Genomic DNA, 18,253 nt, shown 5'->3' with positions numbered 1-18,253 from the left:
GAGGGGAGAAGGGGGAAAAAAAAAGCTGATGAAAGGAGAGGCAAAGCTCATTTCTCAGGACCACAGCAGCATGCAAACTTGTCCCAGCAAGTCTTAACCACGAGCTGCTGGGATCATGTGGTGTAGGCAGGGAAGCTGATGCTGGGTGCTCTGGAGCGTTGGGGCTGGCTGAAGTGGTCCTTTTTTCCCCACTGGTGCCCTGGCTGCCAGTGCCCAGCATGTCCTCCCCTTCTCTGTGGCCGCTCTGCCCTGTTCTGCCAGCACGGCCCTGAGCTCGGTGCAGACCTTATGTCTCAGTGAAAGAGGATTGCTGGTCCTTTTTTATTTATTTCTTCCCCATCCTTGTATTCCTCCTTTCTAGGTGGTGGCTCCTATGCAGCCCATCTGAGGGTACCCCAGCATCCCCGCCTGCTCCGGTACAGCTGTCCCTCAGCAGTAATTCCCATTGCAGTCCACTCTGCTCTGAGATGTCATCTGCCTCCTTGATTTCTGCCTTGCCTTAGTTTCAAGGATCCCTATCCAGTCCTTATCTCTCATTCTCCAGCCCCGCAGCTCAAGCTGTTTGTTTTCAAAGGCCTTTGAGATGTCCACCCACCAGGTCAAGCTGAGCCTCCCTTGTCGGGAAGTTTTAAGCACTGGATTTAGTCCTCCATGGAGAAAAACTCCCAGCTCTTTTGAATGGAGGCGAGCTGGCTGGTGGGAGACTGGGCTGCAAAGGAAGGAAGGAATGGGGATGAGTGTTGAAGCGGTTCCTCTCCCACCTTGTGTTATCCTTCGTGCTCTGCAAGGACTCTGATCTCCCTTCACAAGTGCATTATTTAATGCTACTGTAAAACGCGGTAGTTGCCAAAACCACTGCCTTTTCCCCCATTTTTTTGCGAGCTGTACTGTTATGAGCTGTGGTGCACAGGGCTCTGGTTGGCTCCTTGCTCGAGCCTTCTGGGCAGTTATTCAGGTTTAACTTACCTGAGCCCAGATACGGCGCACTCAGCAGAAATGGCAGTCATTTCTCCGCTTGCCTGGCAAGGCTCCTCCTTGGCAGTTTCCCAGTGTGATCCCCAGTCATGGTTGGTTTGGAGGTAGTTTTCCATCGTCTCGTGGCAAGTGCTGTGGCGGAAAGCATGCCTGCTCCCTTTGCTGCGTCCAAAGCAAGGTGTTAGGGCTTGGGCAGTTAGGTCTGGTTATGTGAGGTCCTTGGAGAGGGAACTTCATCATCATCATCAGGGATTTGCTCCCTGACTTAGTCTCAGGAACTGCTTCAGCTCCAAGAATCGAGAATTAGTATTGGATTGAAACTCCTGAAAGTCAGTTTTTGAGTGCTTTTTAACTATGCAATCAGAAGATGCCCAAACCATAGGTGATTCTTCTTGGGAAGGAACCCAACCTTACAAGGTCCTGAATGCTTGTTTCTTTGGTGTTTAGAAAGGGATGCTGGAAATGGGACACCACGGATGAACGCAGGTCCCTCCTGCGGGATGCTTGAGTCTGGTCATGTGCCAAACAGAGTCAGTGGCAGTCCTGTGACTAAAACTAGAAGGCAGCGTTCACTGTGGTCCTTGATTTTTAACTAAGAGGCAGAGCTGGCATTGATTGGCATCAGCCATGAAATAAATTAATGGCTGTTGTGCAGCTCCAAGTGCTGATTTCAGGGGATTTTGGTGAGTTTTGGAGTTTGGAGCCTGGCTGCTGAATTTAAGGACAGGTGAGGAGGTGTGGTGGGTTCAGGACACCCGTGTTCGGTGGTTGGAGACGTGTGTTGCTCTTGGATGTGTCAGCTGGTGCACTGATGACAAGCTGATCCTTTTCCCCAAGATTCAGCTGTCCGCTGTGTAGAACTGTTGTTGCTCTTGCGTCAGTGGGTGTCTGGGCGCTCCTCTGGCTTCATGCCTCAAAATCCTGCATGCCTAATGATTGCATGGATCAAGATGCTCTGAGGACTAGATGTTCATATACTCCATGGAAGCACCAGTTCCAGCAAAGAAATACCAAAGCAGAGAACCTGCAGCTGGCAAAGCTAGTACAATGGGTCCACTTTTGCATGGAGACCTCTGTGTCATCACGTTACAGATGGGGAAACTGAGGCACGGAGCCATCACTAGTTCAGGGTCCTTCATCAGGCCAGCAGCAACTTGGGGGCATACCCTGCCTGACATGGTGCCCTAAGGCACATCAGGAACTATCAGCTGCTGACCACTTTGCTTTGGCTGTCTCCTGTCCACATGGATGCTGTGCTGAGCAGAAAGGCGACGGGTTGATTTGAAACCCGCTGTGGTTCTGAGACCAGCTTTTATCCCTCCGAGCAGTAACGAAAGCCGAACACTTTGCATTTCTCTTTAACCAAGCCAATGCCTCCTCTGCCTGTCTTTGTCCTCACAGGGGCTGTGTCATCGGACCGACTTTTCATTTCAACGTACCTTCCCTCCGCTTTGGTGACGTCTCTTTCGGTGAGTGTTCCCTGGGCTTGGAGCATAGGTTGAGAGGTCTGTGCATCACCAAAACAGAGCACCTGAACAGAAGAGCACCTGTCACTTGTGTTCCTCCATAGCAGCCTTCGAGGTGTTAAAACCAGGGCTGCTGGTTGCTTAGGCAGTGTTGTGCCATCATGAGGTCAGATAGGACCAAAGGAACAGAAAGTCAGTGTTTTCTGGTGTCCCTCATAGTCTGTTCAGCCCCAAGCTCCCAATGCTTGGCAGCAGAATGGCTGTGAAAGTCCTTGTGCCAGAAGGTCCCAGGGGATGGGACTGCAGGAGAAGGGAGTTGAAGCCACATCCTAGCCTGTAGCTGCTCTGGGTGAATGTGCGTGTTGCAAGGGGAGGACACCATTTCCCCACCTGACCTTCAGTGTGAGATGTTGATTAGTGCTGTGAGGGCACCTCATTCTCACCTCCCAGGTAATATGCCCAAGCAATAGCTCGGCATCGGGCACTGATGTCCTCTGAGATCTGGGCTCCTTCTCCTTCCCTGCCAAAAGCCCAGGTCTGCTGATGGAGCTGGTGACTGAGCATCCAGAGCATCTCCATTAAAGTGCAGATTCTCGTTCTCCACCTCCGTCTCACAAAAGGCTTTTTACTGAGATGTTCTAAAGTTGAAATGTGAAATCAATGGTGATTGAAGGGCCATTATTATTCTGCACCCAGGATGCCTCTGTGTTTTCATGCTGCTCATGGACTTTCTAAGAAAACTCCTTACCTTTCCTGAGCTGCTTCCTCCCCTCCCTACATCACCACTCTGCCATTTCTTTATTTCCTTTTGAAGAAATAAAACCAGAAATGCACCAGGCAGAAATATGGTTATGTAATAGGAGCTTCATCCTACTTAATCTGATTTCGTTAATAAGGCCTTTTGAGCTGAAGGCAGCTACTGTATTTTTGCTTCTTTTAGCTCTGCTGCTGACTGTTGTCTGCATCTGGAGACTTCGGTCTCCTTTGGGACTGTGAAGTCTGTGTTTGTCCTTTCTGTGTGTCTCCTGCCTCCCTGCTGGAGTAGTTGCTGGAGGTGGGCAGTGGTCACTGTCGATGGGCATGGATGAACTACCTGCTGTGTCTGCAGTTGGTTTTCCTCCCCATCTGTATTCAAGTAACGCTTGGTAAGCAGGCCATGGGAGATGTCTCCTTCTCACAGAGCTGGCCATCCAAGCCAGATGTCCACTCCAGAGCAGGTTGTGGGCTGATGTCCTGTCTCTGCAGCACATCCCCACCAGGTGTGGTTGTATCACTGCTTTTCCATTATAGAAAGCAAGTATCCAAGCTAAAGTGATGTAAACCCTTGCGGGCAGTAACCAAAGCCAGTGTGCAGCATGGATGTGATGTCCCTGTTTGTTAGGTAAGGTGAGACACGGTTCCTGCTAATTTCTAAGGAAGCATCAGGCTTGCCTCCTGTGAAGTGGGCTGCAGGTTGTCACGAGCTGAGTCTGATTGCCCCCAAACAGGAGATGCCTTGAGGATGCTGCCTAGAGAAACTGCATTAGAGTGCTGTGCATCGTGCTGTAGTAGCCAATTGCATCCATCCTTTCTTTTACTGGAGCTTCTCCTCGATGACAATACACTGCTTTTATATATTGAAAACTGTGGGAGTGTTCGTGGAGTTAACAGGGAATGTTACGGACTGAATTTTCAGAAAAAATGGTCTGTCTGGATGTACGCTCATAAGCGAGAAATAACTGATGCTGGTTTTGGGGCATGTGAGAGCGCTCCTCAGGTAAAGAGAGACAAAATTCTGGTGTTCGGCATCGCTAAGAGTGGGCATTGCCAAGGAAACAATCTCTGTGATCAGCATAAAAGAGAGCTTAAGTGACGATGAATTCCTTGCTTAGCTTCTCAACTAGCTGTGGTTCAGATTGAGAAGAGCTAAACTCCAGGCACAGTTTTATCCTAACAGGATATTCACACCAGGACTCAGGGGGATAACTGGGGTGTAAATTCATATTTGTGTCATTTCCTAGGCTTTCCTCGCACCTTGTCGTGTTGCCTCACTAACACCTCCTTGGTGCCCATGACCTTCAACCTTCGCATTCCTGGGGACGGCTCAGGAGAGCCCAGTGTTACCAGTTTTGTTCCTTTGTCGGACAACACTCACTCATACTGGAGAAGGGGAGCCCAAGGTCTTGTGAAGCCAACCGAATTTACCATCACGCCGTGCAGAGGGACCATCCGCTCCCAGGGGGTTGTGGATATCCAGGTATGGGAAGAGTCCGGCCATACGTGCTTCAGCAGGTGGAGCTGAAGCTTCACTGATGCATGAGAGGGCTTTAGTGCTGCCAGCATAACGCGAGTAAGATATATGCATTAGTGTTAGGCTTTTGTTGGCTGGGTTACTCTGGGACATTTCAGAAGGAGCACTGTTTTGTTTCCAGAATCCTAAGCGGAAGGTCTTGTACCGTATAGTCAGGTACAGAAGCCACTCCTGTGTTTTTGAGAGCTGCTTAGAGCGATCTCTTGGATTTAAAGTGGTCAGAGGAAGGATGAGGACAGAAGGTGGCTGTTAAAAAGAGAGATGTCATTGGATAAAGCAGTTTGCCTTTCTTCCCAGTCTAATTTCTCCTGTCGTGTTGAGCAGGAGGAGCTGTATTCACTGCAGCGATCCCCAAGGGGGACTGCAAAAGCTCTGGCAGCCGTGAACTGCACAGCATCTGCTGGGCCACGTTTTGCTCTCAGCTTCCCCCTGTAAAGCTGAACTCATTCTGTTCAAGTCAGCAGATGTCCTCTGGATTTATGCTATTCTAGTCGAGATTACAAACTGGTCCCTTAATTTTAATACAGTGGTGAGTAGAGCATTAGTCTAATTGTGCTTTAATTTAGCTTGCATATACCCTGATAACTGCACAGTGTATTTAACAGAGCAGATCTTGTCAGAAGACTTCTATTACTTGCAGAGCCTGTGCTCTGTACATGGACCAGCAGAAGAATTAGGGCAAAATCCTCCCTTTCCTTACTGTGGAAGGAGAACTGGAGGACACCACACAGGGACGATGGCTTTTGGGAGCGATGAAGTATTTGATGGTCTTCTCTTCCGCCAGGTCACCCTGTGTTCCAACACCGTGAAGAGATACGAGCTGGCACTGGTGGTGGACGTGGACGGTGTTGGCAAGGAGGTGTTGGCATTGCCTCTCACAGCCAGGTATCACTGCTTCCCTTGCAGCTCATCGTCTCTCCTCGTGCACCCCCCACCAGCACACTGCCTTGAACGCGGTTTTCTGGCTCCATCTCCAAATGAGAAGCGTTGCTTAATGAGCTAGTTCTACCCAGCTAGCTAGGAGAACAGCAGTGCTTTGGAAGCAGCCCACGTTGAGAAGCACCTGTGCTCAACGGACAGGCATGGGGCTGAGCCTTTTTCTAAAGGGAACAGTAATTATATTCATGTTTGGCCTGGCTTTTGGTGCTTGAGGTGTAAGAAATTTCCAAAGGGCTGCCTCTCCTTCTTCCTGCAAGTGGTGGACTTGTGCTGGGTTGCAACCAAAATGCAACATTCATTTGGGACACAGTGATCAGCCTGCTGAAAGCTGGTGTCTGGTTCAGTTAACGAAGGCATGTGCAAATGGGGAAGGGGCTTGTGTCAGGACTGGTGAGGGAAAGTAGAGGCAAGATCTTAGGACGGGGAAAATAGTCCTTGATGTGGAAGGTGAGCTCAGGTTTCTCTGCTTTCCTCTGGTTCTTCTGAGACGTAATGTTCTCCGATTTAAGCCAAAAGCTGTTCTTGCTGCAGCCAGATTCGATGCTGTCGTGCTGCAGTGGGTGTCAGTTGAATTGCAAGAGGCAGAGTCTTCCAGTCAGTGCCTGGGCTGCAATTCCGTAAAAGAAGTGCAAATGGGAGCAGACAGTGTATGGACCCGTGAGGGTCAAGGAGCAAGGTGGCTACAGAAGTGGGGAAAGGGTGGCCAGCCACTGCGTGAGGCAGGTGGTGGCTTGTGCCCTCTGCTGCTGGGGTAAATGGCTGAGTTTTCAGGCAGGGCAAGAGAGGTATGGGAGAGGAGGGAGTAATTTTTACTGAGATTCTGGGGTCTTGTGTTCCCTGAGGCTTGGTGAGCCCTGGTCATGGGTGGGAAGGCTCCCCTGGAGCTCATGCCTTGCTGGGAGCGTCAGGAGGGTGCAAGGTGTCTTTGCAAGCCTCCTGGGGCAAAGGTGCCCATCAGACAGCTCTGGGACAGGGCACAGTGCTCTGCCTGGGCACTTGGCAGCCTCTACAATGCTGAGACTCAGGGTTTGCTCCTCCTTTAAGAGGTTGTTGTATAAAAAGAAATTAAAGGCAATTTATTGCTGTAGGGGTCTTAAACGTCCATTTGACAGTGACACGTGTTATGCGTCATTTCATGCTATTTGGGGAGTAAACAAATTCTACGTTCTCTCAGTATCTCCAATTCCCTTTTCGTCATCTCTTTGCCTAGATGCGTCGTTCCTCGGCTGCGAGTGCTCAACCCGGTCATGACATTTGGACGGTGCTTTCTAAAGTACCCGTATCGGCAGATGCTGACCCTTGAGAACGACAGCAATCTCCCAGGCTGCTACGCAGTTCTTCCTCAGGTTTGGCATCGCATCCACCTCCTTTCCTCCAATGTTGTCAAGGGATATATTAGGAAAAAAGGAGTTTTGGAGAAGACCTTGCTGGTTTATATTCAAACCTAAAGGTTTGCTGAGAACAGGAACCTACCTGAATAGAAACTTTAGAAAGCAGTTAAATAGGAACCTGCGTGAATATAAACTTTAGGAAGCAGTTCATAGTCTAGTCTTTGGGGTGCTTTCCCGTAGGAGAACTTAGAAGGTCATGAAAGGCTGCTGCAAGGAGGCTGCCAGCACAGGAGCAGGTGTTTGTGCATGCAGCAGCTCTCGGACCCCCTCAGGATGCTAAGCCCATACTAGTCTTGCATCTGTTTTTGTGCCTTTCTCCTTTCTCCTAGGGATTTTTAAAAATGTGTGTGAATTGTCATTGTGGCCGATGTCAAGGAGTTCAGAGTGACCTTTGAGGAAGCTTTAAAGTTGGTTTTGATTCTGTGCCTTATAGGAACACAAGAAGGATGCTCCTGTGTGGTACTCCAGCCCTGTGCCGTGTGGGATTATCCAGCCTCGCAGCTTGGTGGAGGTCCCGGTTACACTGGAAGCCCAGGTGACGGGAGAGCAGGACACAGTGGCTCGTGTTGCGGTGTTTGGGAGCGAAGGATCCCCGCTGGTGAGTGCTAGGGGAGATGTGTGCCTTTGCGCGACTCATCTTGGTGGGGCATAAAGTGTACAGGGATTCTTCCTGGGAAAACAAGAGCTTGTAATATATGGCTGGTGTGGACAAGGAAAGAAGGGATCCGTGGCATAAGCAATGGCTCATGCCCAGAGAAGAGGAAGGATGGTATTCTCTTAGGTGGTAATCTAAGTGTCTGACACAGCATTTCATTATGGATATGTGAGATGGGATAACAAGCCCAGTCTAAAATGCAGCACGATCCCTGCCTCTCCTACTCTGCTGTATTATTAGATGAGCAGCAACCGCTGCTTCATTAGGACTTTTGCTCAGGAGCTCACAGGGACCTCCCTGAATCCTGCTAAAGCAAGCACGTAAGAAAACATGCTGAAGTGATGTTTTGTCCAAAGCTGGATTTAAGCTTTTCTGAAGTCAGGCCCATCATGTTTGAGAAATATCCATCAAATCTCTTTGCCAAAACTCCCAGCCAAAGACACGTGAGTCTCCACACCATCTGCATACACAACAGCAGCAGCGACAACAAAATGTAGTCGAGAGAACATTGTATGTAGTGTCCTGGCTTCATCTAGCTGAAATCTAGGTGAAATTTAGTTACACTTTAAATGAAAATGATACTAACTTTTGAAGCAGCTGTTTTAAAATGTCTTGTCATCTGTCTGAGCATGAAGGAGGTTGTCAGAGGATTGCTGGGAACCTGAAGCTTTCTGTAACAGAAAGGAAGGCTGACATGTTGAAAGTAGTTGCAGGATTTAAACTTCCATTAAAAGGAATGGAAATGATGCTGCTAAATCCCCTGGGTGCCACTGAACCTCTCAACCCAGGCCGTTGTGGGTGTGCAATGTAAAGCAGTCAACGGGAAGGCCAGGCAACGCAGGCTTTGCAGGGAAATGTGAAGTTTGACAAAAGAGTTGCTCGTAAATATAAGGCATGCTTCCCTTCAAAAGAAGGGTTTCCCCCCACTAGAATTTCTGTCTGTTATTCATATAATACCAGGAATACACACAAGCACAAATCAGAGGCAAGTAACTTGCATGATCTGTACTCTGAAGAGCCTGCTTTGCTTCTGACTTGTGCTGGTTGTCACAGGTGTCGCTTTGGGAGTGTTAACGAAGTTAGTCTCCAAGTGGGGCTGTGCAGCAGCAGAAGTCAGGGAGGGTGCTTTGGGGCAAGACTGAGCAGGAAAAGGGGTGGGAGCAGGCACAGGGTACAGGGAAGAGAGCTAACAGTGTGGAGGAGGTGTGAAAAAGCAAGTGTGGGAAACTGGGTTTCTTTACCCCCTGATACTGGGAGCTTGTGGCTTTCAGATGGGATGGCTCCAGATCCCACACGTGCTCCAGGCCTTCTGTTTCAGTCTTACCACACTGGAAATTTCAAACCACCCTAATTATCCCTCAGTCTAGGAGTGCCCTTAGAGCTGTCTAATCTTTTTAAACTTTCCCTGTTCTTCTTGATCTTTCCTACCTGCTTCCTGGAGCAGAAGATCCATTTAGTGAGCGTTGGAGAAGGACCAGTTGTCTCCGTGCACCCGAGTAAAATAAATTTTGGCCGTATCCAAGTTTTACAAGATGCTTCCCAAACTCTCCGCCTCTGCAATCAGACTGTCATCCCTGCATCCTTCTGGGCAGAGATGGTAAGTATCTGTGGGGCTCTTTTCCAGCAAAAATGGTTCATAGCAGCCTGTGACTTGACCTTTCTATGCAACATTTCCATATCGCTCCCTGAGGGAGAAAGGGAGATATTCCATCACAACGTGGCAAGAGGAGCCTGGCTCTGGGGGCAGTTTTCTCTGGGGAATCCCTCAGTAAAATAGAAAGTTTGCGTAGATGTTTGAGCAGAAATGAGTCTGGATCACTTTTACAAGTTGTCCCTTTGTTTTGTGGAAGGTATTTAGCTCTGAGAGTCATGCTTTTGGAGCTCTAGGCGATGAAGGGAACCCTGTGGCCCTTTGCTCCTGAAAGAGCATGGGTTTCCCTGTGGTTTCCCTGTTCCCTCTGCATCTGCTTTGCCTCAACCTCCAGCTGACGATAGAGACTAGGGTGTGAGGTCTGTCCTCCAACTGCTCGTGGTGAGGTGAGTTTCACCCCTACTGGGGGTCACCCCAGCTGGGTTGTTGCCCAAAGATATGCTTGTAAGGGTGGTGTAGCGACGGAGTCTGTGGACTCCGTAGCGTTGCAGAGCATCTCTGGAGACTAGCTGCAGAAGAAGGTTATTTAATTCATGGAGGCTGCCTAGTGTGACAAGCTGCATAGCAGGAGGAGAGCTTGGCTGCTTCCCTGGCAGGGGGAGCGGGGCTGATGCAGGCGGGAAGGGCTCGGGTGCTGAGGCTGGGTGGGATGTGCTCCCCACTGGAGGGGGGATCGAGGCAGGAAAACAGGGTTTGGAGGGGGTTTGTGCTTCTCTGTGCTAGGTGGGTTGAAGTTCTGGGGCTGGTTAACCCAGGCTGAATTTCCCTCTTGCTGCTTTTGCAGCTTGTTCGCTCCAGTTTCTGTGCCCAGGAGCATCAACATAACCTCAAAGTGGGGGATTCCCAGGGCAGCTTTCTTTGGCTCCACAAAGAAAATCTGCTTTCCATCTCTGCAGAGAGCAAGCCACCTCGGATGGGTGGTACTGGTGTATAAATGATGGGGTTTCCATGCTTGTACCCAAGACTGACCTGCCGAGCTCCGTTTAGGTCCTGCCATCGGGGTGTGATGCCTTCCCTCCCTCCCCTGGGCAGCTTGCAGTGAGCCCAGGGGGCTTGCAGGGGTATATCTGCCTCTCCATTGCCTCAGTGCCCTAACTTATGGGACTGGGCAATAAATCCCATCCTGCTTCCCGGCGATCTCTGCAAATACTGTGCTAATCACTAACTAGAATGGTAATATGAGGTGGTTCAGGGATGGTTTCTTTTCCTGCAGTAAAGATGGCCTCTGCTGTTCCATAGCCCCTCTGCTGACTCCCCAGCATGGAGTTACCCCATGGTGAGCGTCTTGGCTTCTCAGGATAGCTGCTGCTATCCTGGAGGTGTTCAAGGAGGCAGGTGCTGGGAACCTGCTGGATCAGGCGTTTCATCAAGGACTAATCAGGCTCTTCAAGACGGTGATGCTGAGCCTGCCTGATGGGAGCAGCGCTGCAGCAGGCGAGGTGTGCTCCAGCTCCTCCCTTGCCCCCAGCAGCTGCCTCCATTGGTGCTGTTGTGTTGCCTCGGTTGAAGTTTTGCCCTTTGCTGCTGTCTTAGGCTGCCTGGCAGTTTATTGATGGGAAGAAGAGAGGACTGAATAATTTTGGAGATAAAATTTGGGATGTGGTCGGGTGTCAGGGTGACCTGCACGTGTACATCTGAGAGCAGAACTGGCTCCGGCTGTCCCTTAGCCTAGCTGGTGGGTGACTTGGGCATCCTTCATTCACTTCATTCACAGGTGCCCCTGAACCCAAGTCTTGTGTTCTCTAAGGTGGCAAAGCTGCTGCTTTGATTTCCTGCTTGGAGATTGCTGCAGGACAGTGAGCTGTGATTTCCCTGTCTCCCGTTTGATGGCTAATCTCGAAACCGTGGCTCTTTGCAGTCAGGCATCTAGATCACGATTCCCCACTCGAAAGAAAGAGCTATTGATTGAAATTTTCACAGCAACATTACAGCACGCTGACTGGCAGCTCAACAAACTGAATGAGATTAGATTAAGGGGCAGCAACAGGGCAAATAAAAGGCTGGTGTCTTGTTCAGAACAGAAAAGGGAAATGCTGTAATGCAGATGGCCACGGTGCTGTCCTTAACCATCACGTGCAAATTGCTGTTCCTGTCAAGTCGAGCTTTCTTCTTGCTTTATGGGAGAAAAGAGCATTATCTGAGCAAGCAGAGATGTTTTTTGTGGATAACTTCACTCCGGGATAGCGACTTAAGGAATTACCTGGAGTACTCCTCATCGTGCACAGGCTTCCCTGTACCCCTCTTCTCTCCGTTGGATGAGTTGTGGGGAACAGCAGTGAGCATCTCTGCCACTAGAAGGAAGGAAATATAAAAACCTCCGAAGCAGTGCATTGCGATGGGGCTTTTAGGGTTTGTAGTGGAGTGTAGGGACTTCATACCCATGTCCTTGGTTGGCTTATCCCTGCTTGCCAGGGTAGCTGCAGGGCTGTGACCCTTGGGGCCAGCGTGTCATCCCCTGCTCATCCACTGAATCTTATGTCTGTCTGTACTTTTCCTTGTCAGATTGCTTTCCCAGCTGCCAGGCAGCCCCGTTAGAGCATCGTCTGGATCCCGCAAGGGGAGGATTTGCCTTTTTCGTGGTAAAAAAGACTGGAGGAGTAGGTCAACATGAAGGAGCTGCTGCAGCTTAGCTGGGGGCTGATGCGACCTGCTGAAAAAAGTGGCCGTTTCTCCTCCTTGCTGTCGCTGTCATCTTCTTTTCCGGTTTCCCTAAGTGTCTGGTTTTTGCCATATTGACAAGTGCAAAAGAGTTGTATTGATTAATGGAAGCGTTTGCTTTCCCTGCAGAAAGGCAGAGAGAAAAAAGCATCTTTCTTTGATCATTTCCTACTTGTTTGTTGTCACTCTGTCTCCTCAGGCATCTTTTATTTGGCTACCAAGAATGACATGTCTCAGCATCACAGAAGGCAGCTGCGTATCACACCTGTGAGATCAGGAAGGAAAAGACAAGGCCTAGGGTGCAATTTTTGTTCATCAGCGGCAGCTTTCTTCTGCCTGCATAACCACCGCGCTGGGTGTGTTATGTGCTACCGCAGGGAGGCAAACGGTGTTTTCCTGGTGCCTTGTAATGAGGGAGGAGAGAAAAAAACTTTCTTGGGACTTCCCCTTCTAGTGACGGTGCTCTGTTTCCTGATTTTGGGGTCCAGTCTCCTTTGACGGGATCCTTGACCTCCCTAATCCAGAGCCCTGTGCTCCTGATGGAGCTCACTGCCACCTGGTTTTTCCAGCAGCGGTTGTCCAGCCAGATGTGTTGTCGTCTCTCCCCAGGAGAGCACCTGGGGAGCAGATCCCCTTCCACCTTCCCAGGGATGAGCTGCCGTCAGGTTCAACTGGAGCTGACGTTGCAGAAGAGACCAAGTTTTGTTTGTTTTCTAAAAAAAAAAAAAGCTGTAACTGTTTATCTTCTCACTGGGATTCAGTGGAGAAAATCAACTGATTTTGAGGCAGCATATAAAGGCTCTTGGTCAAACTCGGTGTAAGCAAGGAGAGAACACGCAGTTCCCATTCCCATACTTGCTTCTCTCCTCATTTAGTGCAGGATTTGTTTCATTTACTAATTTCATTGCTTATTATCTCAAGCTTTTGACGACATTCCCTTTGTGAAAGAAATGGTTGTACAGAGGGACAGCAAAACATGGAGATAAACTTAAAACCAGTGCCGATAAAGGGATGCTGCTTTAGTGATTCTGTTTCTTGTTCTGGCTGATGCGCGATTTTGTTATCTGAGCGAATTGTGCAGGCTGCGGGAGGGAAGGCTTCGCAGAGCCTGTCAGCATTGTTCGTAGCTCTCTCCAACTGCTCTCGCTGAAGTCGGAGCAGACTTGAATTGGCAAGAGGGTGGTTTTAAAATCTATTGTAAATTAAATTTATTTTTTTGTTTCCCGGAGCATCCGAATAATTAGGCAGCCTGTCAGTGTTTGCTCGTAGCGAGATGCAGGCAGTGCCGTGCCCTTCAAATGATACCTGCAATGCTGTTTAGAGAGGAGTGTTACATTAACTTTGCAGGGTATGGGCAGCATTGGTCCTGAATATGTGGTCTCTTCCAAGGTGAGCAGAGCTTTTGAAGATAAGATGCATAGGCTTAACTCTTTCCAGAGCTGTCCCACCAGAGCCTCGTGGTGCTCTGAAAGCTCACCTTTAGACTTAAACCATTGGTTTAGTTTTTAAAGGCTGTGTTTTGCTAACACAGCAGCACCGATTTGCTGATTTCCACCCAGCTTGGTCATGCCAGAGCTGGACCATGCCTGGAAACTCACGCCATTGGTCATGAACAGGGGTCAGGGCCAGGAGGGTCTGGTCTTGTGCTGGCGACCGGTTGTATGAAAAGCTGAGGAAGGTGGAAGGCCGTGTCCCTGCCAGGGTTGCACAGGCTTAGGTCCAGGGCATGTGGCTCTTAGGGGAGCAGAGGTTTGGAGGAGACCTTGGAAAAGGTGCCTGAAACCTGGCCACAGGGAAGAGGGGTTTTTTATCATGTCAGGTATCTTATATGAGTTCATGCCCTTTCAAAATTGCTGTATTTCAGTAATTGAAGAAGTTGTTGTTCTGCTCGTCTAGGGAAACTAAGCTCGTCGTATTGCGCTGCACCCGTTGGCCAACTGAATTAAAGAAGGGTAGAAGTCTTCAGGGCAATTATGTTCCTACAAGCAAGAGTGACTCAGCGGAGTGCTTTTCCCAAAGGAAAAGCAGGAGGAGTTTGGTTACTAAATGTTGTGCTTGGCAGCAGGCGGCCAAGCCGTGTCCGAGTCCTGGCTGACGAACCCCGATGTGCAGAGCGGTGGCACTGGTCTCCCCAGCTCAGTGGGGAGGGCAGATGGGGTCTGGAGGGGTGAGCTGTGGGCAGGGGCCAAAGGTGGAGACAGGCTTCGTTAGCTCCCTCACCAGTCTGCTATTAGCTGAACCAAGTGTGACAAATCAGGCTGCGTTGTCAGTGGCAGTGAGTGCCATGCTTTAGTTTTTATATTTTTACTGGCTTTAAAGGCTCTGCCTCTTGCTTTCATAAAGCATCCCTTTGATGGTGCGCTGGGGCAGAGGCTAAACCAAGGTGGTCCCCATGCTTTTGCCGAGGAGATGCTGGTGCTGAGGTGCCGGGAGGAGGCTGGTTGTTGTTGGGAGCACCTAGCCAGCCTCGCGCTCTGATCTCCACCTCGTGCTGGGGCTCGGGGTGCTTTTGTGCTGTTTTCTGCCACTGGCAGTTTGTGCGGATAAAGAGTAGCTTGGAAACGAAGACGGTGGGGTCCCCCACCTCAGGACTGCGAAAACACCTGGGACAAGGCTCTCCGCACGATTGATGTAGGATGGGGTTTTATTTCTCCATCATGTGCAACCTCCGCGAGGAGCGATGGGTCAGCCTGACGTGGTGGGAACGCTCTCTCCCTAGAGCTATGGCTTGGTAAAGTACAGCTGCATTTTTAATACTGAGTTCTGCTTCCTCTTTCACTTGTGCAAGGCCAGAATGACCAGACCCCTTTAATTAACTCGCTTTGAGTAGCTTCAAGAGAACGGAGTGTGGTGGCTCCTCAGTCATCCCTTAGGGCAGCCAGCCATCCTTCCATCCATCCATCCGTCTCTGAGATGCACGCTGGTGTCTGTTATCATCAAATTTTGGCAGCTCTTATTCACAATGGAAATCTGTCCTGGGAGAAGCTAATGATCTTAGCATTGAACTTCTTGATTAAGTGATTGATCCCTACCCTTGCCTAGCACTCAGGGACTCTGATGTCCGATAGTGCAAGCTCCTACAGGGATAAAAATAGCCACTGACTTTGTCTATCCAGTGCGTACAGCTATTGCATCGTTTTCCAGAGCATTCAGGGAGAAGCAAGTAGCAGGGGTGTCATCAGAAGTTAGCTCTTGGTCTCCAAAGTGATGGAGTTCTTCAGCATGGCTCCACGAGATTTCCTGTCTCTGGGACACAGCCTGGCTGGGTGTAGGCAGGAGCTGACCTAGAAACCTGAGTGAATGTGGCCCGGCAGAGCCTTTTGGTCCCGGCAGGTCTCCTGTTCAGTGATGCACTGTGCTGCTCCTCGGACCTGCACCAAACGCTGACTGAAGGAATGAGGACGCGATGCAAATCACGCTCCTCCGGAGTGGGCTGTTGGCCTGGTAGGGCTTGGTGGGTCTGCGCTGGGTCACCCTGGGAAATTCAAAGTCTGGCTCCATCGAGACAGCCTATCGTTATTCCTCAGTAATAGTTTCTTGGGTACACTTTACTGCCCGGCTTGTTGCCAAGCTTTGATAAATGAGCTTTGTCAGATAGCCGACTTGCAGATTCACCTCTGGAGCAGAGCTATCAGGTCTCCTTTTCAAGCGAGCTACCCTGTGTCAGCATGAATCAGAGGAAAAGTTGTACATTACCATCAGTGAAGACTTAACACCCACTGGCTTGGCATGAACGTGTTGGCTGGGTAGCCCTTGGCTGATGGCAGCGCAGTGGATGCCTCTGAGGCTCCACTGAGGCTATGCATGGGATGCAGGGACAACAGCAGAGGGTTGGTGGGATCCTATGTGGTGAGCGAGGTCAGTCTTCTCTTGTCTACCTGCCTGGGGTTGTGTGCGTCACTGGCCTTTGAGATGAAAATAAATGTGGTGCTGATTTGATGGATTTTCAGTGACTGTAGTCTCTCTGGGTAAGCAGGTAGAGCTCTGCTGACAGGTTTTTGCTTTGTTTGCCATCTTCCAGTCTCGCTAGACACCCTGAGGTTCAGCCTGGTTTTCAAGCACTGCTTCCCCTCCGCAGGCAGGGAGTGTCGGGGGGTGCAGAAACCAAAATGATAATTAGCCAGACCTCAAAGGGAATATAAGAATATTCCCTAACAGAGTATGAGGTCCCAAACCAGAAGGCTGGAGAGTAAGGTTGCAGGTAATAATGGATGTGGAAGGTGTAGGAGGAGTGAAAAAAGCCTAGCCTGCGCTCCCTGGAGACGCAGAGCCCCGGGGTTTAACCTGTGCCGACTACCTTCCTCCACTCAAGGACAGGAAGCTGCTGGAGGGGGTACAGCAAAGGGCTACGATGATGATTAGGGGACTGGAACATCTTTCTTACGAGGAAAGGCTGAGGGACTTGGGTCTTTTTAGTGTGGAGAAGAGAAGACTGAGGGGGATCTTATTAATGCTTCCAAATACTGAAGGGGTGGGTGCCAGGGGGATGGGGCGTCTTTTTTCAGCGGTGCCCAGTGACAGGACGAGAGGTAACGGGCACAGACTTGGTCATAGGAAGTTCCATCTCAACGTGAGGAGGAACTTCTTTACTTCGAGGGTGGCAGAGCACTGGAACAAGCTGCCCAGAGAGGTTGCGGAGTCTGGAGATATTCAAAGCTCACCTGGACGCATTCCTGTGCAACCTGCTCTGGGTGACCCTGCTCTGGTGGGGGGGTTGGACTGGGTGATCTCCAGAGGTCCCTTCCAACCCCTCTCATTCTGTGAGTCTGTGATTCCACCCTTATCTTGCCTTTGTTTTAAGACTTTCTCTTGCAGCTCTAGAGGATAAATGAAATGGAACTGAGTTTATTAGTTTTGCCAGCGCCTGGAATAATTGTGATGCCTTTGGCATGCTCCATCCTGGGATGCAGGCATGCAGCCCTGACCCGCTCTCCGTGCAGGGCGCAGTCAGCCTGAGGAGTTACTGTAGCTGGGGTGCCTACCCACGCTGCTGGGACCCTGAATGCTCAGCAAGTTATTGCTTCCCTGGCCTCCCGCTAGTCTTACCCTCGTTAGTAGACGTTGTTTTGGGGGGTTATTTAAAATGTTTTCCATGACTTTGAAGTGCTGCTTGGTTTTCTGATGCTCTTCTCCCTTGGGCTGTCTGGTGTCCTGTTAGAGCTCAGTGCCGCCAGCCTGACAGATGGAAACTCAAGCTGACTTCACCTGGATCAGGCACTGGGATCATGTCAGGCCTCCAAACTCATCATTGCTTTTCATTTAAAAAAAAAAAAAAATAGAAAAAACCCTTTTCTCTTACAATACTGCGGTGTTTTGGGTGAGTACTGCCTGTTGTCCCGAACACAGCACTGAACTGTGGAGTGCGTGTGCCACTAATGTTGTGGTGGACACTTTGAAGCCGTACATCTACATCCCAGTGCATTTCAGGCTGGCCAGGGAGCATTGCATGCGTTTCTCTTTGTCTGCTGCAAGCTTGCTCCCTGCGGACGTGGTTTTAAATGGAATTGGGGGTCCAGCGCCCTTATTGCCCCATCTGTAGAGGGAGGTCTGTGAGAGACCAGAGGAAGAGAATGTTTGGGAAGCCCGGGCCATGCCCACAGGGCGTGTCTTGCCCTTTCTTTGGGCTTATTTCTTTACTGCCCTGCTGTAAACACTTACAGCTGAATGTTTCAAAGCGAAGGACAGTGGGACACTTCGCTGCAGCTGATGATCAGTGGGGCCCGAGTGCTTCAGTCCTTCAGGGGCTGTTGAGAAGCACTGCCAAACTCTTGGGAAAAAAGACTTCGGTGTTGGCGTTTTGATCAACTGGTTTTGCAGAGTTATTCTTCAGGCTCTCAGCAGTATCCCGCTGCCACGGTGGGATTTGAGCATTCCTGGCTTCCTCTGGCCTTGAGCCTTGATGCAAACCCGGCGACCGTGGTTGGGAAGGCAGGAGAGATAAAGTAGCTTCCCTTGGTGCGCACTCCGAAAGAGAGACCAAAAGAAGAGGGGGAGTAACCTTCTCCTGAGGATGAGCATCTCTTGGTTTGGGCAAGACTGGGTTAATGAAGTGAGTCTGTTAAAGGAGGGCAAATTACAGGTTGTGTAAGCTCCTGCATAGTTGTTCTTTCCAGACACTGTAGCTTAGATTTAGGGAAATGAAGCCTTTATGTTTTTTACCCTCATATCTTTAGTCCTTCCTTTTTCCGTGCCCCGCAAGAGACCAGGGTCCATGGTTTCCATCCTCAT

General features: G+C 50.0%; 1 pseudogene; it reads left to right on the top strand.

Annotated features, from left to right (window-relative positions):
• LOC132319257 (hydrocephalus-inducing protein homolog) overlaps positions 1 to 18,253 on the top strand; it is a 121,043-nt pseudogene that overhangs the window by 29,059 nt on the left and 73,731 nt on the right.

The sequence above is a fragment of the Gavia stellata genome, chromosome 26 (assembly GCF_030936135.1).
Source record: "Gavia stellata isolate bGavSte3 chromosome 26, bGavSte3.hap2, whole genome shotgun sequence".
Lineage (NCBI taxonomy): Eukaryota > Metazoa > Chordata > Aves > Gaviiformes > Gaviidae > Gavia > Gavia stellata.
The sequence above is the reverse complement of the archived record's forward strand: the minus strand, read 5'-3'. Positions and strand labels throughout refer to the sequence as shown.